At 41.6% G+C, this 24,595-nt stretch overlaps 1 protein-coding gene and 1 pseudogene across 1 annotated transcript in view; both read left to right on the top strand.

The window, feature by feature from the left end:
* LOC143186522 (triokinase/FMN cyclase) overlaps nucleotides 1-24,595 on the top strand; it is a 79,676-nt gene that overhangs the window by 10,034 nt on the left and 45,047 nt on the right. The window lies entirely within an intron of this gene.
* Nucleotides 21,227-21,726, top strand: LOC143186541 (uncharacterized; annotated as a pseudogene).

Here is a 24,595-nt window from a genome sequence, read left to right as displayed (position 1 = left end):
CTTTTTATGAAAGTTTGCATGCTACTAGTGCACAACACATACAAGAAAACCCTAACGGCTATTTCCTCCACAGGCTTTCGTTAATGACAGAAATAATAAATCCTAACAAAAAACTACAAAAAAGTAAAAAAATTACGCGAAGTATATGAAAAGGTCGGTACTGTGTCACAAAAAGATGTGAAATCGAAATGAGCTGCAAGTACATAAAGGTGCTTTCCAACAATATACAAAGGCGACACTATGTAATGTAATGTAAGATTCGGTGCTTTCCAACTACACTTAAGGTGACACAACTATGCACAGCTAAAATGCTGTGTTCGCTAAGGAAAAAGTTGTTTCAAATCACCCCCTGAATCACCCCTTTTAAGGAACTGCGACATTTTTGTTACACCCTGTATATATATATATATATATATATGTTTCTATCTTCATGTACTTGGCGTCGAGACATTACCGCGTCTCTAGATGTCGCAGGATTACCGCGTATACTATCTTCGGTCTCTCTCTCTCTCTCTCTCTCTCTCTCTCTCTCTCTCTCTCTCTCTCTCTCTCTCTCTCTCGCATTTTTCGCACTGGTACCTTCGGTACCTGGCGCCTAAAATAAATCGATATTGCGAGGGGCGGTGTAGCTGATTTACGTGGTAGCTTGTGATCGTCTACGGCTTAAACCGAACGATCATGCCGCAGAAGCTATAATCCATAGAACCTGTGTCCATCAGTTTTACAGCTATGATACCTGAACACTTTCTCCCAAACATGATCTCATTCGGTGATTTAATATTAGCATCCATTGGTGTGTTTCTGTTTTCTAACAATGCTATACAAAGGTGTTTTTTATCTTGTTCGAACTTCTTGAACATGTCTTTTAAAGTTTGAATCTGCCTTTCAACCATATCATTTGATTGAGACCAATGCGGATATAAATTCTCATGTATAAATTGCCAATATTTTGCAAAATGTCTCATTTCAAAACTACTAACCTGCGGACCACTATCTGAGTTTACAACATCTAGGACACCTGATGTTATATATTACTTAGCAAAGAGGGACTTTAATACTGCTATTACACCTATGTCATCTGTTGTCTATAACTTCAGTATTTTTACATACTTGCTGAAATAATCTACAATAAGTATCCATACACATCTTCTAAAGCGAAATAAACCTAATTACAGTGTTTGTCAGGGAGCATTTGGAATATCCCTTGGCATCAATAGTTCGTTAACATATTCTTAAACTTTATTAAACAACTATTAAACAACTGTTTCGCACTTATGTTTTATATGTAATTTTCAGTGTAATTACAATCTGTAATTGTCTTATATTGTGCTTTGAATTATTAGCCATTTCAAATAGACAAATATCAATAATATACGTATATTATATGATATATACAATATACAGTATGTCCCACGAAATCCTGGACAGTCGATTATTTGGTAACCTATTAAAGATACGAAAAAAGGTTTTATATGAAATTGAATGGCAAAAGGGGGCTGATTTATTGACAGTAACAATTTTTTTTTATCATTATTGTTTACAGAGATATGAAAGTTAAGTTTGGTTTTTTAAATGGCATTATATATGTTTTGTTTCATCAACAGATAGTACGTTTCAAGACGAATTCAGCAAACATTAATATATACACCTTTTTTCAAATAGTTTTTAAGGTATTACGCGTAAAAGTTTACTGATTTTCGGTGCAAGAAAATCTGCGAGACCAGGAAGCACGGTAGGAGGTCTCGACTCTCGACCACACTTAAAATGCTACGGGTTAAACCGTGCCTCTTGAAACCGATACGAAGAGACTGTGGTAGGAACAGCAGGCCTAAATTCTACACAATAGTTTTCTTCACAACCGTTACCTCTACGGCATGCAGAAAAATATCGCCCATGTTTTAGTAAAGAAATAAAGCTAATGGATAAAGCTAAAGCGTTGCTCGTACTTTGAAGTAATTAACAAATTGGCAATACATTTGAATGGAAAATACTTATGATGGCAAGATATTATGTACTACAAGAATTTAATATTAGAATTTGAATTTAAATTCGTACAAAAGGGGTAGAGAAACTTTTTCAGACGTGAATGGTATTACTAAGGTGTATACAAAACTGTTGTGTAGAATTTAGGACTACCGTTCCTACCACAGTCTCTTCGTATCAGTTTCAAGAGGCACGGTTTAATCAGTAGCATTTTAAGTGTGGTCGAGAGTCGAGACCTCCTACTGTGCTTCCTCGTCTCGCAGATTTTCTTGTACCGAAAATCAGTAAACTTTTACGCGTAACATCTTAAAAACTATTTGAAAAATGGTGTATACATTAATGTCTGCTGAATTCGTCTTGAAACGCACTATCTATTGATGAAGCAAAAAATATATCAGATAACAAAAATTATCTATATAAAAATATAGATAATTAGATAATTGAGTCTCATATTTTAAACGAACTGGGTTATATTTTGTTTGTAAACTACTATATCCTTACGTGTGAACAATTATTAAAATTAATTATATTAGTAATTATACAAAAAATTGCAAGAGTAGATTATTTTAGTAAAAAATGCTCGATTTACCAAAACGAGTTATTTGTAGGTTAATACATCAATGAAAAACACGGTTCAATTACTAATGCAAATACAGACTCTATGAATACACGCAATATTGTTGTATATTGTTACATACTCTTATAGATCCATACAATATACACTAATTAATGCATTTTTAACTATTAAATGATACTAACATTACTATATAGTAATAAATGTATGTAACGTTACATAGTAATCAATATAAGTATTCTCAATTAGCCGTATTACATGTTGAAGAATCATTAGCGTTTGTTTCTTACACGAAACGATAAGGTGCATTTGAAACCATACATTCACTGGTCAAAGATTGACATATTTCAGTTGTTCCGTGTATCGATATATTCATGATCATTTTATCTTTGTTGTTTTAAAGGATTAGAGAAACGAATATGCGTGAATGTGCGTGTGTCGGGGTCACGCGGATGCGTAGAAAGAAATTAGCGAAGACGTCTGTTTTTCTCTTACGCATAACGTGCTGGTTTTAGAACGATGCGTAGCGCACGCTAGTGGCTGCGCGGCCGGTCCCTACGTGTGCGTGTACGTAAGCCGTGCATTAGACTCTGATTGAGCGGTGCCTTAAGGGGGTACGGTAGTCACGCGACTTTTCGAGATTGCCAGGTCGGTATCTGCTATTACAGTTTTCGTTACAGAAATAGTATTACCCACAGACACGTGGCTGCCTGATGAACGCAAGATGGAGCCTTTCTATGATTTCGATTTCGGGAGGTAGCTTAGAAAATTTCCCCCTCTACTGCACACACTACTATACGAGTTATGTGTACGTGAACTCGACGCTTCGCGACCGACTTCGGACATTTTCGGAAAGTAGAGAGAGTGCGAATATGAGTCTTACTCTCTTACTCTTGAAACGCCATATTCAACTGTTCACATCCCTACAAGCGGCACGAGCCACGCGCGATGTTTCCGATTGCTGAGATATTTTCAGTTGTTGCTCCTCTCCCGTCGTTGGTGAGAGCTAGTGTGCTCCACCGCCGATAGCCGTCAGGTGGGAAGGAGATAGAATGATTGGGTCCTTGGCCAGGTTTAAGAGTTAGGACTCACCGTGTACTTGACTACCTTTTTATTCAACGCTAATTAGCTCTGGTACTGTCGCGTGTGGTTAGCTGGACAGGCTATACCAAAGTGCGAAGCGTTCCTCGATCGTTTCCACGATCCGCGTTCTTTTTGGAGGCAAAACGGGGGTGGCCGAAGCCGTCACGTTTTGCCGATTCTTGCGAATTTGCTTAGCTCGGCGCGGAGGTATTAAGACTCCGCGATTTCTGCTGCTAAGCGCACGTGTCTTTACACGGGCTACAACACAGTGATTCAATACAGCACTGAATCGTGTGAATGTAGTGGTATTTAGCAAACGACACATGTATTTGTATGTGTATAACTTTTACACGTGTCACATTCTAAATACCACTACATTCATATTATTCATTGTTCGCCCACATCGATACGATCCATCACAACGATAATTACACAATACATTTAGTTTGAAATAACTAAACAATACATGTCTTAAAATTTTTTATTTAAAAATAAAACTTGATATCTTGGTGATATCAAATAATGTATTGACAAGAAGAAAGTACGCGAAACTATCATCCAAGGGGTATCAAGTTGTATACCCTTGGAATGGCAAGAAATTGATCCCTTTTTTTCTTTGAAACTGTTTCATCTATTTATGTAACATAATTACATTTCGTACATTTTGTAATTATTTTACATAAATAGATCAGAAAATTTTGAAAAGAAGAAGTTTTTTTACGCCAACGCATTACTCAATATTATGTTCAACTTATTTATACTTATAGAAGATAATAAAATTTTACTAATATCTTGAAAAGTATTGAGTGTCATATATTCGTTATGAAAACCACTGCTGGAATTTCGATTAATAAAATCGAAATGAAGATCGTCGTACGGACAATGCACGAATTTTTTATGATTTTCATCCTATTTGTTTAAGAATGGTAATAAAAGATTAAATTTTTGTCATTGGACGATGTTACGTCGTAATGTTCGAGGCTGCCCCGAGTCAGCATTCGGCGACTAGACACGTGCTCGAAAATTATTTGAGAAAATAAATCGTCGAATTAAAGATAAAGAAGTTATTCGACACTCGAGATAAGTAAAGACATATTTTCAGTGAATTATAGCATGATTTTGTAATTTGTCTATGAATCATAAATAATAATTCAAGAAAAGGATACAATAATTTCCTTAATTTATTTTTAGATGGCAAACAAGGAAACTATCATGGAGTGTTCTCCATCAAAGGAGGTCGGAGGAGGATCGTCAACGCCGCGGCCGCGGTCTCCGTCGCCGCCGGCAGCAGAAATGCTGGCTTTAATTAAAAAGGTACGTACTTATAATTAGATACATACGCAATTTCAGACTACATAACATTATAATTATTTACTTTTTCTATTACAGATGAAAAAAATGAAACAGTTAATGAAGTTTTATAAGTACGGAAGAGGCGCATGAGGCGGGAGAGGCGGGAGAGGCGGGAGAGGCGGGAGAAGAGGGGGAGGAGAGGGCCACGGCCCAAAAAATATTATTATAATAAAGTGATTATTATAATGAAAAAATAAATAAATTCGTAAATTCATAAATTAATTCTTGTATTGATTCTTTTTACAACCGGTGTAGTCACAGTGGCTGCATTTCTAGAGATCGTAGAAGTCGGCGATGCTGACTCAATAAATATGGGCAAATGAAAATATCGCGCGCCGTTTGTCGGCAACTTCACAGTATTTCAAGAGCGAGAGAGTAAGGTTCACTTTACATTCGCGTTCTCTTTTGACTTTCCGAAGCGCCTCCTTTCCACGCGAATCCTAAGATGGATTCGGAAAAGTCAAAAGAGAATGCGAATGTAAAGTGAACCTTACTCTCTCGCTCTTGAAATATTGTCCAAGTTGCCGACAGATGACACAAACCGCGCGCGATATTTTCATTTGCCCAGGCATATTTACGAAAGCCCGTGAAGACAAGAATACAGAACCGGTCTTTCGCTATTATGCGGGTTCAAATCTGTGACTTTTTTATTTCATACATAATTTCTTTTTAGTTCTCTAATTTTACAATTCCTCGTTTCAAATATTACTTAATTTATGAAATACTGTAGAAAATATAATTGATATTTTAGCCACACAGATAGCCACAGAACACAGTTGCACTGGTCTCATTTTTTTACAACCAGTCTTTTATGGAATAAAATAATAATTTGAGCCAAAATAATATAAAATCAAATTTATATAAAGATTGGAATTGTATATTAAAATTGCTTCTAGAATAAACAAAAAGTTGCAGGTTTGAACGGGATCCGAACTCGAGCAATGGTAAAGACATAGATGACAGGTATAGGATCTGTGCATTTTGTCGTTCATTTCAATGCCGTTACGAGGTGAGATTGTGAGATCCTATTCGTCTGATGTCGCAGTTAGATTATGTGTAATGAAGAAATAAATGCAGTAGATCACATGTATATTCAAAACTGTCGTGTGCGTTTGGATACACCACCAGACACGCATAGGGAATTGAAATATTTCAATACCGTCGATTAGCTGTCCCGATTTCGAGTAACAATCGGTCATGTTCGGCATGCGTCGCGCATCGCATCGCTCGCTCGTAGCCTAGCACGTTACCACCTATGTATACATACAGGGTGTCCCACGTAACACTGTACAGTTCATTATTTCCTAAACTGTTTAAGATATAAAAAAACTGTTTACATGAAATTTGCATGGTATAAGGGGGAAAATTTATTGGCTATAACAAATTATCTTTTAGATTATTATTTTCAAAGATATCATAATCAAGTTTAGTTTTTTAAATAGAACTATATGCTTTTTTCCAGATCACTTTGTAGTGCGTTTCAAGACAAATTCAACGACATAGAAATTGTGTCTTTTTTCAAATGGTTTTCGAGATATTGCATACGAAAGTTTAGTGCTTTTCAGCACAGGAAGACCTGATCGAGTAAAGAGCACCGCAGGAAGTCTCGCCTGTGCGTCAAGTGCCATATGCCATATATTATCCGTTAAAACCGATACGGGAGGCTCTGCTGCAGGAACGGTAGGCCCAAATCCTGGAAATGGTTTTCCTGTGAACCTGACTATCATATCTTTGAAAATAATAATTTAAAAGAAAATTTGTTATAGCCTACAAATTTTCCCCTGATATGTGTAGATACAGTAATGTTGCGGACGAGAACCATCGCGACGAGCTCGACGCCCGAGAACAAGGAGGCCATAAAAAAAACAAGAATAGCATTAGGAATTTAAATAAGAAAAATTGAAGTTTCTTATTCGCAAACGGATTTTCGCGCAAATAATACCAGTCAATACTTTGTGCTCTCCTGATGGAAATGATATCAAACACGACATGATTCCGATTATTTATAACATACATAAAACTTAATTTGTAGAAAGAAAGGTCACGTTCATCCCCGTATACAGCAATGTTACAGGTAGTCTGTTGAGTTGTCGATTGAGTGGTAGTCGATTCGATAGTCGCGGCCAGACCCAAGTGCAGTTTTCGTCCATGACTGGTAGACGATTCTGATTCTTTTGCTCTCGGTCACCGAGATATGCAGAATGCTACTAAAAGCACTCTAATCCACTACAGTGATGATGCAGACGCTGCGCTCGGGTCTGATCGCGGTTCTTGTTCGTGTGAACGAAACGGCCCTGGATCGTATTATTACTGTATTTAAAATCTATCGATCCTAATCTAGACCTAACTCAAAATATACATACATACATATATATATATATATTAATATTTCTACTTAAAATTGGTTTGAGTTTCACTAGTATCTACTTATATATCTAAAATAATACATAATTTTGTATTATATATATATAAAGGATGAATAATATCTAGCGAAATAATAAATCGGAAAACGGACGAGTAAGCTCTTTCTACAAATCAAGTTCTTAAGTATCTTTATTGTAAATAATCAGAATCATGTCGTATTTGATATCATTTTCATCGGGAGAGCACGAGGAATTGATTGGTGTTACGTGAAAATCCGTTTCCAAATAAGAAACTTCAATTTTTCCTATTCTTAATCTCTAATGCTATACTTGTCTTTTGTAACGTCACTGATTTCGGGCATCGAGCTTGAGCATCGACGGTCGAGCGAGACCCTTTTTTTTACTTCTTCGGTCGTGTACCAACTATCTTGACGACCGAGAGCAATGGAAGCCAAATCGACTACCAGTCACGGACGCGAGCCGCGCTCGGGTCAGGTCGTGGCTCTCGTCCGTAACATTACTGTATATGTATACGTATACGTATGTACATGCACACATATGCGTGATGTTCATATTAATATAAAAACGATATTTGGAAAAAGGATCTCTCTCGAGAAAGGCATCGATGTGGGCAAACAATGAATAATATGAATGTAGTGGTATTTAGAATGTGACACGTGTAAAAGTTATACACATACAAATATCATGTGTCGTTTGCTAAATACCACTACATTCACACGATTCAGTGCTGTATTGAATCAATGAAAATATCTCAGCAATCGGAAACATCGCGCGTGGGTCGTGCCGCTTGTAGGGATTTGAACAGTTGAATATGGCGTTTCAAGAGTGAGAGAGTAAGAGTCATATTCGCACTCTCTCTAGTTTCCGCAAATGTCCGAAGTCGGTCGCGAAGCGTCGAGTTCACGTACGCATAGCTCGTATAGTAGTGTGTGCAGTAGAGGGGCAAATTTTCTAAGCTACCTTCCGAATTCGAAATCACAGAAAGGCTCCATCTTGCGTTCATCAGGCAGCCACGTGTCTGAGGGTAATACTATTTCTGTAACGAAGACTGTAATAGCAGATACCGACCTGGCAATCTTGAAAAGTTTCTTGGTCGGTATCTGCAGTTACAGTTTTCTTTACAGCAGATAACGACCTGGCAATCTCGAAAAGTTTCTTGGTCGGTATCTGCAGTTACAGTTTTCTTTACAGAAATAATATTATCCACAGACATGTGGCTGCCTAATGATTGCGAGATGGAGCCACACTGTGATTCCCCCTCCATTATACACACTACTGCACGAGCTGTATGTACGTGAATTCGGCCCTTCGGATCACTTCGGATAGCTTCGGAAAGACGAGAGAGAAGGCAAATGTCATATCTTACTCTCGCGTTTCTAAAATGCTATTATGGTTTGGTACAAGTCACCCGCAAGCGGCATTGAGCAGCACAACTCACTCGCGAAATATTTCGAGTGTAAACTCTGTTTTGATCTGCAAAAGTAAATCAGTATAATAAGAATAACTTTTCGAATTTACATAACTTGAATGTAAAAGATGATATACTTACAAGTTTTACACTTTCTACGTTCTTGTTACCAGCCTGTAAAAACAATTAAAACAAGTTCATGATGATTTCCCATTAATTTACTTACAAACAATAAGAGTAAACGAATTTTAGTTATCTCGTTGTATATGTGGCGAATTATTTCCAATTCGTTTTACCTTCCTGTTTGGTCTGGGTTAAGTCTGAGTATATACAAAGTAAGAGGAGACGTTGCTAAAAATACATTAATTTAATATATTTATTTTTTAATTATAATAATTAATAATTAAATTTTTGCCCCCGTTCCCCCTTCTTTCCCCCCGGCCTGGACCACACTGTCCACGGTTTGGACAGTACTTCCACTTACGGACTTTCTTTTTAAAATCTCAGAACTGTAATATGAAAAATAGACACATGTTATTCACGAAGTTTATTTCGTTCTTGAACAAAAAATGAATAGACAAATTACTTAGCGCTTTAGCATAAGATCGCCTATGATCTACGTACCTTCTGTCGTCATGCCTCCTCTAAAGCTTACACCGACTCCGGCGACGGCGTCGGCACCCTTCCTTGAATTAGCACAATATCGTGGAAATGCGATTTTCCTCAATTTAACACTTCCTGAAAGCTTAAAGTGTAATATTCGTTGTGCACCCGTTTTGACAGAAAAATAGTTCAACAATTTGACGTTAGAAGCGTTCATGGTATATCTCAATCAATTTGGTCATATTACCATTAGCATCGATGAAAATACAGATCAGTTGGTAAATATAATCTAGAATTTGACAGCTGAATGGCGTATTCATCAAATACACGAATAGAGACGCAAGAAAGGCTTAGTTGCCAAAACGTATTGAAAGTTTGGTCACGCTGTTGCCACATATATGTATGTACATATTAATTCTGCCCATCAGGAAAACTCGAACGAATCCAGCTCCAACCGAGATTTCGATTCTTACTAATAAGGGAACATCGCGAGGTGAAAATCTCCGATTTTTATGAAACTTTGCAGGATTGTAGAATAGCCGAAAATATTTGACACGTATTTTTTTTATTGCTTCCAAATTCATGTAAAGGGTGTGAAAACCACCCCCAAAGTTGGGGGTGGAAAACATATTTCGTTTAATATCTCCAAGACTAGTGCGTGTAGAAAAATGGTATAAATGGGCCGATTGTGTATTTTTGAACGACGAATTTACCCATGTAAACAGTTTTTAGAAATATCAATTCATTTAAAAAATATATTAAAAAATAGTATATTGTCGTTGTTTTCGCTGACTACATGCTGACCGATCGTTTTGCAAATTTGTATGCAAATACTATGAACCAAAACACAAAATACGGCGACAATAGAATTTTGAATTTTTACGTTATAATCAAAATAATAGCATTCGTAGTTATACTACATTTTGTGCGAAATTGGGCCTTGAAGCGAGTGGTTTTACGAAAAACATATACTCGTATAATGTTTTTGTCATTATATTATAAGACATGTTGTTTATTGTTCCCTAAATGTGTAAATAATAACATTGCTAATGAATACTCGCAACGTTTTACGCTCGTTGGAAACAGCACGAGAGGTTCAGTGTGAGTGACCCTTGCATCGATGGAAATGTAGCAAGTAAAGGTGGTTTACAAATCATTATTCATCAATAGTTATTATTTACTATAAACAAACAATTCGAATTGTTCCCTAAGTTATAGTTTAATCCACTAATTTTGCACGAAAGTACCTTCGTTGAGTGAGAATTAGGCATTCCCTCATAATCTACAGGTGAGGGGTTCGAATCCCGTGGTAGCTTTTAATTTTGTTTGTTTTCAATTTTTATTTTAAATAATTCTAATTTTTGTATACCTTTTCACAGATTACAATTATACCACTCATAACATTTTTATTTTTAAATAAAAAAAAAATTAAAATAATTTCGTTTGATTATTTCTTAAGAACTATGAATAAATGAATGAATGAATAGCATGAATATAATGAATTATTTATTCTATATATATAAGTTTTAGGATTTCACACATTAGTATATATACATGTACATGCCCATAATTATGAAAGTGATCTAAATCGTATATTTCTTATTTTGGGGTATTGAAAGGATTACATTTGAATAAATTAGAAAATATTTCTATATTACGTAACATTATAGTTAGTCTTGATTAATGAAAATTTATTATAAATGTGAAAATTTGTGTGAATCACATACAAAAATGTTGTTTCTTAGACCACTTTTATAATTTTGAGCACATATGTATTGTTTCATTCGTGATACTCTTTTTTTCTCGCTCGCACCGTCTTTTTCTATATTCCGTATGAAGCAAAATATCGGCTCAAGGCGTACTGAGTAGAGATTTACTGATGGATAAAATTGTAATTGATGTGGCAAGAGCGTGACAGAACTTTCCTACAATGTGATTTGGCAATTATACCTTCCCACTTCTCATTTGTAATTGAACAACATAACGCTAGATGCCACATTATCAAATGTCTCATGTTTAAATTATATGTTTTCACTAATGCCCGTTTCTTCGCAGCAGTGCTTCGATCGATTCGGAGTAGACCCCGAAGAAGTTTGCCTCCTTAACGCTCATTCCTGCGTATATGTTGTGACGTTGCGCATAGCGCCGTCCCCGGTTATTGAAGTCAGTGACAATTAGTGAGAAAATACCTGATAAAACTGGCGCCCAACTACACGGGTAGAAATTTGGAGAGGAAAATAGTGTAAAGGAACGCATAAGTTTCGAGAAACGAGGGAACAGGCACGACCGTTGCGTTCGGCACACGGGCCTGGCCGCGGTCAAGGTTAGTTTTGTTTACAACAGACAAAGAGAATAAGGCTAACGGAAAGATCGCGATTCGGGACGCCCTGCGTCACAGAGAAAAATAATTGTTGCACCTGGCACGGTGGACAAAATATTGAATTTATTGGATAAATTGGGAATGTATAATTGTCGTGAGTGGGAGAGTAGCCTGGAAAAAGAAGAATCTGTTAGGAGAGCGGGGAATGTAGAACGCTCGCATAACAGAGAGAGAAAAAGGTTATTACGAAGTATAACGAAAATTCTGGACTACTCTGCCGTTCTCAATAAATTGCCAAATCTTTTCTTCGTTTTCTTCCTGTCTATTCAATAACTGCGATATTTAAACAATGATTTATTGATTTATTTACTGAATTATTTACGGATTTATTCATTGATTTACGTATTGTTTCATTCAATTGTTTATTTATTTATTTATTTTTTGTATTTAATTATTTATGCATTTACTTATATATCCATTGATCTATTTATTGATTTATGTATTGAAATATTTCTGTATTATTTACTGAATTATTGATGGTTATTTATGTAATTATGTGTTATTTATGTGTAATTACTGTGTGCCATATTTTGTGTTAATTTGATAATGTCGTTAATTGTTCGCGGATTTATTTATTAATTTTTTTTTCCGGTCAATAGTCTATCGCGTAACTACGGGGAGATACTCCAGAAAGAAAATTGCCGTCACATTAAGAAAAATTGCCTTCGTTAGTGCTGTATTGTCGCCGCTGTAACGACCTTCGGTCTTCCCTCTCACTCCATCTCTCTCACTCCATCTATTACTCTCTCACTCCATCTATTACCCTCTCACTCTATTTATTGCTATCTCCCTCTATCTATCACCATCTCTCTTTATATTTGTATCTTTCTAATACTTATTACTATATTACTACATATTATATTATCCTAACACCAACTAATATTTCTGTACCTTATTTTTGTACCATATATTATAAGTTTCAATTATATATTAACATAAAAACAGCGTATATCGTCCGATTTCATTATGATTAGAATAAGACCGCCATTAGAAAGTAAGACATTACGCATGCGCTAACTCCGACTAGCGGGTATATAAGGAGCTGCGAAAGCAGCAGGAGACACACTTCGCTCTGGCATCAGGTTCCGAACAGGCGAAGATCTTGAAGGCAGCTGATATACTCGTCCAGTGAGATCGAAACCGCTCCTCTGGAGGTAGCGACCGTTTTCCAGCGATCAAGAGTATTTGATGCTCCTTTACAGGTTCAGTCTGAAGTAACCTTATGACAGGTACACTACGACGATTCCTGTGAAGAGCAGTGCGGGCGACATCTTGGAGGAAGCTGATATACTAATAGATCGAGACCGCTCCTTTAGGGGTAGCGACCGTTCTAACAAATAGTAGTTGATGCTCCTTTAATATAGAGTTCGTACTCGCCAGAAGCAGACGAATCGCCTGCCAACAAGCGCTAGAAGCCATTCCTAGTCCGGCACATTTCTAAGACCGCTCCTGAAGAGTCTTTTCTCGAAGATAGAGACTGATGTAGGAAAGACAACGAAGGGCTTACGGATGCTTAGCCAAAGATTATATGTTTCATGAAACCTTGAGACCGCTCTGAGGTTATAGCCACCTATAGCTTTGGCAGCGACCAGGGCGTGCGAGACAAGATCTATTGCAGACACACACACACAATACACTTCACCTTGTATAGAGGATCCTCTACCGCGAAAAATATAAAGAATAACCTCACATATAGATAATTACAGATAATATAACCTCATATCATCTTATGATTTTATTTAACCAGATTAGAATAGTTATCATTGTTGTATTAACGTTAGGATTAGAATAAGTATTATTGAATAAATTATTGTTAAGAAAGATATAAGCCTTGGATTTTAACTCCTTAACCACACGCCACATGAACCCCCACGTTTTCGTCCATTGGAAAGCCGCTCTTCCTTGGACAACGTAGCATCGGTTTAGGGATGTTACACGAGCACAAATAGTGCTAATCCTCTCGTGTGTTTACGTATTTGAATCTCGCGTACAAAATCGATCGGCAGGACACTGCCGAAATTGTTTGGATTTTGAAAATCGCGAAGAGGTAAGGTGGAGACAATAGAAGAGGACCAGGCAAGGCATTTCGGTTATATGTTACGGGTAGAACGAGGAAATTCGAAACGAAACGAGGGTAGGCATGAGAGGTATAGTGAGAGCTGCGACCGAGCGCGCACGTGTAAAACGTAAACAAACGCGACAGTAACGGGCGTACGAAACGACGCCATATATCGAGTGTGCGCGAAATGGCCAGCACAAAAATTTCTGTTTCTTTTCCGTTCCATTACTGTTAATGGTGACCGCTCACCAACCAATAGCCGAGAAATAATAGCATTTTCGTTTACGATTAATGCAATTTGTAACGCCGGCAAAAGAGTTACTTTTTTTTGTTTTCTTTTATCTCGAAGTATTACTCTCGTTGGTTTCTACTTTCTTTTTGTAAACATAATACGGGGTAGATTTCCAAAGTACCGTTCCTTCTCTCAAAGAGGCGACGTTTGCGTTCGTGCCGAAAAATCAAATCGAGTGGGGAAATGGAAAACAGAGCCCTTGTATGGGTCCCAATGCAAGCCACCATGGCAGATGAAGCGAGTGCGGTGCCGGCGTTGGGGACGCGAATCCGAATTATTCGTTGGAGATCCCGATTAATACAGCACCGGTGAACCAGAGTAGTCCGCCGCAAGTGCCGCACTCTCCCCACCCTGATATCGGAATGACCAGCGGACAGGGAAACGCGTTACAGCAGTCGTTAAACCCTTTTCTCGTGCCGAGAAACGAAGACGAGCAACCGCCGGAACAGATGAATGCCGAAAACACGCGATTAACAGCAATGCGATCGAACAGTGCCGTTTTCGACAGAATCCGGAAATGGTAGCTGACCCATCACGGGGGAAGCCAGGAAGACGCAGAACTCTTCCTGGATCGCCTCCGTGCGTACCGGAGGACGCTGTGCGCTACCGACAGCGCGGTACTAGATAATCTATTTATCTGTTTCGGCGGTCCAATGCTCAGATGGTACGAGACGCGTTGCGAGCGTTGGAACACCTGGGAAGAGTTTGCGCGCGGATGGAGTAGTTATTTCGGGGAACCGCGCCAACGAAAATCGTTAATGTGATGGGTTCAGGAACGATATCAGGAGGAGAGGGAGCAGGTACGCGAATATTTGACACACATAACGGGACTGCTACACCAACTGTCCCCACCGTGGTCGGAAAGGGACAAAATCGAGTTGATTTACGATAACCTCCAGCCCCCGGCACCGTGTTGACATGCGTAATATCCATTCGGTAGAACAACTAGAAGTGGAAATTTTTTAACACGAACGCAGAACGCAACTGTTGCCGAGTTCGCGATCTGCGGGGCGACGGGCCGAGAGCAGGGAACACCGCGACGAGGGCGCGAAACAGTGTGCTCTTTTACGGGGGATACTTCCGTCTCGTCGGGCCGGGATCGTTGGCAGGCCGATACCGTGTTAGGACCACGGGAAGTCAACGCCGCGAAAAAGAGAGTACCGACGTTCACCATCGAGACCGCGTGCCAAGTCGCAGATGCGAGATGCCCCGAACCAAAGGCAACATAGTCCACGTGGAACAAAACCCACCACAGAACAGGGGTCGCCTGCCGCCTCGGCTAATCAATCGAGGGGGGATACGACCTGCTGGAATTGCCGAAAGCCGGGACATCTCGCAAGGGGGTGCCTGGAACGCAGGCAAAAGTTGTGTTACCGATGCGGAGCAGCAGGAATTACGGTTAAGGACTGCGGATGATGCTCGGGTCAGGCGAGAAAAGAGAAGGGGGACCGTCAGTGAGAGCCGAGGCGGAACCCTGCATTTTTGTGTCAGCTAAGAGTAGCACCTTTCGAGGAAGAGCACGGGTACCTCTGTTAACCTGACGATGTTCCTAGCCGAGGTGCCGGTGAAAGCGCTCGTCGACTCTGGCGCCTCCGTAAGCTTTATAAGTCGCGAAACATTGCGCAGACTGTCACCAAACGTTAAAATAGAGAGAAGGAAACCGTGTTATTTTATTCTGGCTAGCGGAAACTTCGACCGTCCTGACGAAACGATTACCGTACCGATCCGATTGCAGGATCAGGAACGCACTCCCACCGTACGCGTATTAGAAACTGCTGTTACTCCTATCGTTGTCGGCGTCCACTGTATTGCCGATTTCAGATTAATTATGGACTACGAACGGCCCATATGGTATGTCGGTTCGATGCCGTGGACGAAGTACCTCTTCGAGGCAGCGTCGAGCGCACCACGAGTCTGTGGATTGGTGGACTTGAGCGAAGCTCAAACCAACAGCCTCAAACGGTTCCTCCTCCAAACATTAGAGGGACTGGAGAGTTCGGTGGGCGTCACGGCGTCTGCCTCTCATAAGATCGATGTAGGGGGCCATCCGTCAATCCGTCAACGTTACTATTCGGTCTCCCAGTGGTCCAACAGGCTATTTACGACGAAGTCGATCGTTTACTTGTCAAGGGAATTATCGAACCGTCAACTAGCGAATGGTCCTCACCAATAGTAATGGTGAAAAAGGCTAACGGAACCTACCGGTTTTGTATCGATTTTCGACAAGTAAATATCGTCTCAAAGAAAGACGCGTACCCGTTGCCGAACATGACGGGAATTTTTGACAAGCTGCGTACCGCGCGTTTCGTGTCCACTCTAGACCTCAGTCAAGCGTACTTTCCGATACCACTAGAAGAAAAGAACCGCGAGATCACCGCTTTTATCGTGCCGGGAAAAGCGTTGTTCCATTTTACGCGATTGCCATATGGGCTCACTAGAGCCCCGGCAACGTTTCAACGTCTTTTGGATCGGTTAATTGGACCAGAAATGGAACCCTACGCGTTTGCGTATTTGGATGGCATAATCATCGCAACGAAAACATTCGACGAACACCTCGAATGGCTCGAGCGCATCCTGTGCCGGATAAAAGCCGTGGGCGTAAGGATTAACAGGGAAAAGTGCGAATTTTGTCGACCTGAAATCAAGTATCTGGGTTTCGTCGTGGAGAGGGAAGGCCTCAAAGTATATCCGGATAAAACTGCGCCGGTAGTCTCTTATCCAGAGCCGGTCAACCTAAAGCAGCTACGGCGTTTCCTGGGAATGGCGACTTGGTATCACCGATTCTTGCCGGACTTTGCCGTGGTTGCCGAACCGTTGAAGCGACTCCTCAAACAGGATAAGAGATGGGAATGGAAGGAGGAACAGGAGCAGACCTTCTAGCGAATACGACACATGATCGCGACGGCTCCTACCCACACGTGTCCGGACTTTACATTGCCGTTCACTCTGCAAACGGACGCGAGTACAGTTAGATTAGGCGCGGTACTGACGCAAACGGCAGACGGGATAGAACGCGTAATAGCCTTCGCTAGCCGCACCCTGACGGAAGCCGAACGTAAATACAACACCACGGAGCTGGAATGTCTCGCAATAGTATGGGCAACGAAGAAATTTCGTCCCTATCTGGAGAGTTGTGCCTTCACGGTGATCACCGACCATAGTTGCCTGCAGTGGTTGCGCAATTTAAAGAATCCTACGGGGCGATTGGCGAGGTGGGCCCTGGAATTACTTGAGTATGACTTCCGAGTAGTACACAGGAAGGGAGCTTTGCACCACGTGCCGGATGCCTTGTCGCGTATGTATGAGGACGTCGTGGGGTGGGGGGAGATAATGGCGAGAGTAACACGAGTCGATTGGTACACTCGTAGAATGGCAGAATTCACAGAACACCCTGATCGGTTCCCAGAGTGGACCGAGCGCAACGGGCATCTTTATTGCCGTCGAGGTGATCCTGTGGTTGAGAGTACAGGACAGGATGGGTCAGTACCTCCAGGAATGGAAGTTGACGCCGCCGATTCAAACCCGGCGAGGAATTATTAAGGAGGCCCACCACCCGACCACGACAGGCCACCTCGGCGTTGCGAAAACACCGCGGATCTCGACGCGAACATTATTGGCCTGGGATGTTTCGCGACGTTGCTAAATACGTGCGGACGTGCCAGGTATGTCAACGAACGAAGGTGGAATAAGAACTCCCCTTCGGTCTTATGGGGAGGAGGCGTATCAGTGGTCCACGGGAGGTAGTCGCTGCCGATATCATGGGGCCGTTCCCTCCCAGTCGCGCCGGTTACATGTATATTCTCGTGATCCAAGATCTTTTTACGAAGTGGTTAGAGTGCTGTCCGTTGCGCCGGGTCACCGGAAAGTTCATTGCCGACCGTCTCGAAGAGCTCGTGTTTTTACGATGGGGTACACCGTGTGTACTCATTACCGATAACGGTACCGAGTTCGCTAATAAGACCTTACGGGACATGACTGCCGCATACGGGGTGTACCACACAACGACGCCGCCTTATCACCCCCGGGCCAATCCCGTGGAACGCGTGAATAGGGTCTTGAAGACCATGGTCGTCGCCTACATCGGGCAGGATCACCGTGAGTGGGACCTGCATTTGTTTTACTTTCGGTTCGCGTACAATTCAGCTCACCATACGTCCCTAAATGCTTCTCCCGTCTTCTTAAACTTCGGTCGGGAATCGCTTCCGCCGCGTATAAATCAGGCCATGGCCGATGTTCTCGTTGTATCGGCCGTAACGAAACTAACTGACTGGCAGGCACGAATGACCCGTCTGAGGTCGCTTAGGGAGATGGTACGGGAGAATTTGGAGCGGGCCACCGAAAACCAAGCGCGATACTACAACCTGCGATGCCGCGAGCGTAGATTTGCCGTAGGAGAATTAGACCTGAAAAGGAATAGAGTACTCTCATCGGCTGCAAATCACGTTGCCGCGAAGAAATTGGCGCCCAAATTCTCCGGTCCGTACAGGATCTCTAAGTGACTCTCGGACGTGGTAGTAGAATTGAGTACACTGGAGGGGCGGAAGGTCGGCAAAATCCACATTTCCGACCTAAAACCATTCGGGACGGACGAAGAGAAAGGAAAAGGGTAACAAATGAACATTCCCGACAGATTGAACAGTGAATACGGAACAACTTGTATATCAACGGGCGGCGGTGCCACGACGTCCACCACGATGTGCCGAGGGGGCTCACCGCTCCGAAAGGGCAGGGGCGGCCACAGCCGAGTCACACGCCCCAACGCCCGGGCTCTCCCGGGACAGTGCCACCCAGCCGGGGCCTCTACATGGCGACCCTGCTCCAACGTCTAGAGGGGCTAATGGAAGGAGTGACGGTGGGACCCGGGAACCGTGGTCGGAGTATGCCGACCAATTCACTGGCAAAAGGAAAAGGCCCGCAGCCCAAGACGACCTGGCGGAAGGAGGAAGGAGAAGCGGAGTCATCTGCAGCTCCCGAACGCCCACTGCCGCCGAGGCTCAGGCCGGGATCGCCCTGCCGGGCCCGAACAATCAGCCTCACCTCGCCACAACCGCCCAGGATGCCGGGACCGTCACCTAAACCCGACCGCCGCATCTGCTGGCGATGCGGAGGTATGGCCCACGGGTTGCGACAGTGCCCCGAGTCGGGGGGCATATTTTGCTACCGCTGCAGGGCTATTGGCGAAACGGTGGGGACGTGCGGCAAATGCCGCGCATTAGGCCGGAAGGGGCCATGTCACCCCTATGAACCAGAGGCCAGCCCCGTACAATCAAGGGAGGCCCGCCGATTCCTCTGGCTATGAAGACCTGTCGCAGGGGAAGGAGCCCGGAACCCAAAAGCCATCCAGATCCGAAGAAAGTGATATTTTTTGTTGTTGTTCTGCCGTTCTGTGCTCAATAAGTGCCGTCATGGCCAAAGTTTTGTTTTATTAAGAAGATTGTGGTTGTTGGGCTAAACCCCAAAGTACCTGTCATATGAAACGTACAATAAAAATTGACATTGCCGACCAGTATGGTAGATTCGTTTAGAACCCTCCATAACACCTCTCCCTCCAGCACTCGCTTAGGCTAAGATCACGAAGAAGAAGAACAGTAGTTAGTTAGCCGTGCCGATGCCAGCAGTATCGTTGTGAGGTGGCTGCGGGTCCCCGGTCGAAAGTTGATCCTGCCGATTGTCCTCGTCTGTACTTTGTGCCGTCCACTGTGTCGTCTGTGTCGTAAGAGGGAACCCAAGAGAGTCGCGCCTTGAGGCAAGTGGGACCAAGGTAGTCCATAGCGGCTGGGTGCCGTCCGGTCCTTGTAAAGGGGTGGAGGAGTTGTGACGTTGCGCATAGCGCCGTCCCCGGTTATTGAGGTCAGTGACAATTAGTGAAAAGAAGGACCATACAGCCCCCTTGCGAACACCTGCCGAAAGATGTCTCCTGAGGGAAAATATCGCGTATTGAGAATCGTCGCTAATTTCGGGTGCCTCCGTGCCGAGCACGCACGACGTTTCAGGGCCGTAGAGGATACCTGAGGGACCCTCAGACTGTCCCTGTCTCCTGGCCGTGCAGTTTCCGGACTCAGGCGCCGTATCTACACCGGATGGTACAAGGACCCTCCACCCACGGAGTTGAGGGACATGCCGCCTCCGCGGTGGACCAGAGAGCCAGAGGAAGATCTACGCACCGGCAGAAAGATGGTGACGCGGTACCGCCCTTCTACAGAGGTTCAAGCGAAAAGCGAGGGTGGAGGCGAGCCCGGAGATCGTTGCGCAGGCTGCCGGAGCCATAGGAAGTCCTGGGGAAGTCTCCATATTGCCGAACAAATGCAGATCGTCGCCGGAGAGGAGTACGCGGTGGGGCTGTAGCGCTTGCGCGGGGGAGGGACGTGCCGCGAATCGGGGGGGTCGCATGCGCGCGTGCTGAGTCTCCTCACTCGTTGCCGAAACGACGAAGAATAAGCAGAGCGAAATTAGGGTAAGCCGCTTGAATTACTTTGGTTCCAAAATTATCGGGCACGGAGTGCCGTTAGTGCGAGGCGCGACTCGGGTTTTCCTCCAGGGCGTCTTTGATATCGCGGTAGTGTGTCAATTATCGATTTGTATCGCTATTCCGGTCATTTCGAGCGACACAACTTTGTAACGGGCGAGTCTGCGTTTGTCGAAGTGTTAGGACACGTGTTTGTTCCGCACCGACCACCTGTGGTCTTCCTTAACCGTGCCGTCTGCACGGTGCCGACATTATAATAAACACCTGTGGAAGACAAACTGCGTTTCGTCTCTGCCTTTCCGTGAAGGCTCGATTCCTCTGCGTTTCCGGACCAACGACCCTTCCTGTTTCGCCGAGCTAGCCGAGGATTGCCGCCGTACCTGCTCTGCAAGTGCCGCATATTGTCGTTCGCTTTCGTTATAAGTGGCACGAAAGTGCCTGGCGTCCATCCGAACAGCTCGACGCAGGAAAATCTGTCGGATAACATCCTGCCGAATAAAATACCTGATAGTACATAAGTATTATTGTAAAAGGCGTACTTAAACAATTATGCGAAAAAACTGGTTCTGATCCTTGTAGCTCAACTGAACTACTCAAATTACAAAAAATTTTTTGCTGAATTCAAGAAAAAATGAAATTTTCCGAATTGTATAGGGACACTGGTTGGTAAACACATCCGTATACAGTGCCCAGATAATAGTGGCTTAGTAGATTTTAATTATAATTTTTATTTTTCGATAATGCCATTAGCTTTAGTTGATGTCAATTATACGTTTGTTACTATCGATGTTGGATCTTATGGAATGAAGGTGATAGTGAGATTTTTGAAAAATCAATTATGGGTCGAAATTTTCGTTCGAGAAATCTACAATTTCCTATTGATAAACCGTGGACAGAATCTCATACAGTAGTACTGCATATAATTTTAGGAAACGAAGCATTTGGATTCAGTAACCATATTCTGAAACCCTTTATAAGAAATGTAGCCGCATAAGATACCACCAAAGCAATTTTTAATTATCGCCTATGGAGAGCCAGAAGAGTCTCCGAAAATTGTTTTGCACTTTTGTTCCAGACATTTAGAATATTTTATTCTCCAATAGCGGTTTTACTAGAAACCACAACTTTAATACTTACTTGAATATGCTACTTACACAACATGCTACGTAAGGAACATATTAATAGAAATACTTCCCAATTAAATAAAGACGAAATGCGGATACATATCTACTATGTTTAGATCTTTTTACAGATCGAGAGGTTTTGTCAACATCAAAGGGATAAATTACGATTATACTTTAACACATCAGGAGGAGCCATACAATGGCAAGAAAATTGTATTGGGAGGGGAATGTATGATAATATTTTTAATGTTTGTAAATAAAAATATGATTAAATAATTTGTACTTACATGACCTTTTTAATTTATTAGATTCTAAAGGAAATCTCTATAAGATTTAGAATGTTGTTCTTGTATTCTTTCTCACTTGCATCGTACAGTACATAATAAGAAGCAATGCACTACACTAACTTTTCATCCTCTTCTGGAGAAACATAAAATTTTACTACTACACATTTGCACTACGTTTCGAAGTTCGTGAGAGAATAATTCCGCCCGGTACATGAGCGTCAGAAATTTGCAGACCTGGAGGTCGTGATTTGATTTTTCTAGACATATTATCAATAACGTTTCGAAATTATTGATAATTATCGATAACGATATCGATAATCACATTTCTGCTCTTGCAACACGATATTAGTTATTCGCCGTGCGAACAATCCGAATCTTCTGTTCTAACCTTGTAGAACTTTCGGATTCTGCACGAACCAACAATCCCTGTATTTAAGCCAATAACTTTTATTTGGATCTCCAATAATCCAAAGACACTCGTCAGGCGAAGCGTTGACTCTATGCCTGACTGCTCTACAAGCAGTCTAGATGCAAACATGATGCGATCTGTAAAAAAATATCCACAAAATTTCATTTCTTTTTCTTTCAAACACGATAAAAGAGGAAACTACGTCGCACGTGGTCACCAGCGGAGTCGGAGTAGGAGGTGTCAACTCAGTCGGATGCCGGATTCGATATGCGAATGAGAGAAGCCAAGCGGTTAATATTACTAAAGAATTTATGGTCTCTCTCAGACGGCGTAACGCGAGGTAGAGGCCGGATACGTCTACCTGAAATACGGACCGCGAGGCAGGAGCGGCTGCTCCTGCTGGATTTTTCGATCGGATGGGAGTCGCTGCTCCCCGGTTATGGTGGTGGGACTGATGCACTGGTCGGTGGTGGAGTCAAAACTCCCGGTCGGCGGATGTCAGAGTCGCTGCTTCGAGGTGTAGTACAATTTCTTAGTGAACGGGGACCGGCAGGATCTGAATCGGTAGTAGCGCTACAGATTCATGGCGGTTACACCACCCATTTGGTCTTGGCAGAGGAACCCTTTGCCCGTGATCCACTGGAATACTCCACGTGGGTGAGCACGGAGGCTTAGAGATGGTCAACGTGGAGATTGCTCTGTTGTTAGGATCGGCAGTTAAGGGGGCAGACTCCTTCGGGGCCTACTCCGAATCGATCGAAGCGCTGTTGCGAAAAAACGGGCATTAGTGAAAATATATAATTTATACATGCGACATTTGATAATGTGGCATCTAGCGTTATCCTGTTGAATTACAAATGAGAAGTGCGAAGGTATAATTGCCAAATCGCATCGTAGGAAAGTTCTGTCACGCTGTTGCCACATCAATTACAATTTTATGCATCAGTAAATCTCTACTGAATACGCCTTGAGCCGATATTTTGCTTCATACGAATATAGAAAAGGACGGTGCGAGCGACAAAGAAAGAGTATCGCGAATGAAACAATACATATGTGCCCAAAATTATGAAAGTGGTCTAAGAAACAACATTTTCGTATGAGATTCGCACAAAATTTCACATTTATAATAAATGTTCATTAATCAAGACTAATTATAATGTTACGTAATATAGAAATATTTTCTAATTTATTCAAATGTAATCCTTTCAATATCCCAAAATAAGAAATAAACAAGCGAAATTATTTTAATTTTTTTTTATTTAAAAATAAAAATGTTACGAGTAGTATAATTGTAATCTGTGAAAAGGTATATAAAAATTAGAATTATTTAAAACAAAAATTGAAAACAAAAAAAATTAAAAGCTACCACGAGATTCGAACCAGGCACCTACAGATTATGAGGGAATGCCTAATTCACACTCAACTATAGTACTTTCTTGTAAAATTAGTGGATTAAACTATAACTTCTGGAACAATTCCAATTGTTTGTTTATAGTAAATAATAACTATTGAAGAATAATAATTTGTAAATCACCTTTACTTGCTACATTTTCATCGATCAAGAGTCACTCACACTGAACCTCTTGTACTGTTTGCAACAAGTGCAAGACGTTGCGAGTATTCATTAGCAATGTTATAATTTATACATTTAGTGAACAATAAACAACATGTATCATAATATAATGACAAAAATATTATAGGGGTATATATTTTTCGTAAAACCACTCGTTTCAGGGCCCAATTTCGCACAAAATGCAATTTAACTAGGAATGTTATTATTTTGTTTATAACGTAAAAATTCAAAATTCTATTTTAGCCGCATTTTGTGTTTTGGTTCATAGTATTTGCATACAAATTTGCAAAACGATCGATCAGCATGTTGTCAGTGAAAACAACGACAATATACTATTTTTTAATATATTTTTTAAATAAATTGATATTTTTAAAAACTATTTACATAGGTGGATTCGTCGTTCAAAAATACACAATCGCCCCATTTATATCATTTTGCTATACGCACTAGTTTTGGAGATATTAAACGAAATATGTTTTCCACCCCCAACTTTGGGGGTGGTTTTCACACCCTTTAGATGAATTAGAAGCAATAAAAAAAAATATGTGTCGAATATTTTCGGCTATTCTACAATCCTACAAAGTTTCATCAAAATCGGAGACTTTCACCTCGCGATG

The sequence above is a fragment of the Calliopsis andreniformis genome, unplaced genomic scaffold (assembly GCF_051401765.1).
Source record: "Calliopsis andreniformis isolate RMS-2024a unplaced genomic scaffold, iyCalAndr_principal scaffold0001, whole genome shotgun sequence".
Classification (NCBI taxonomy): Eukaryota; Metazoa; Arthropoda; class Insecta; order Hymenoptera; family Andrenidae; genus Calliopsis; species Calliopsis andreniformis.
This window is presented reverse-complemented; position numbering and strand designations above follow the sequence as displayed.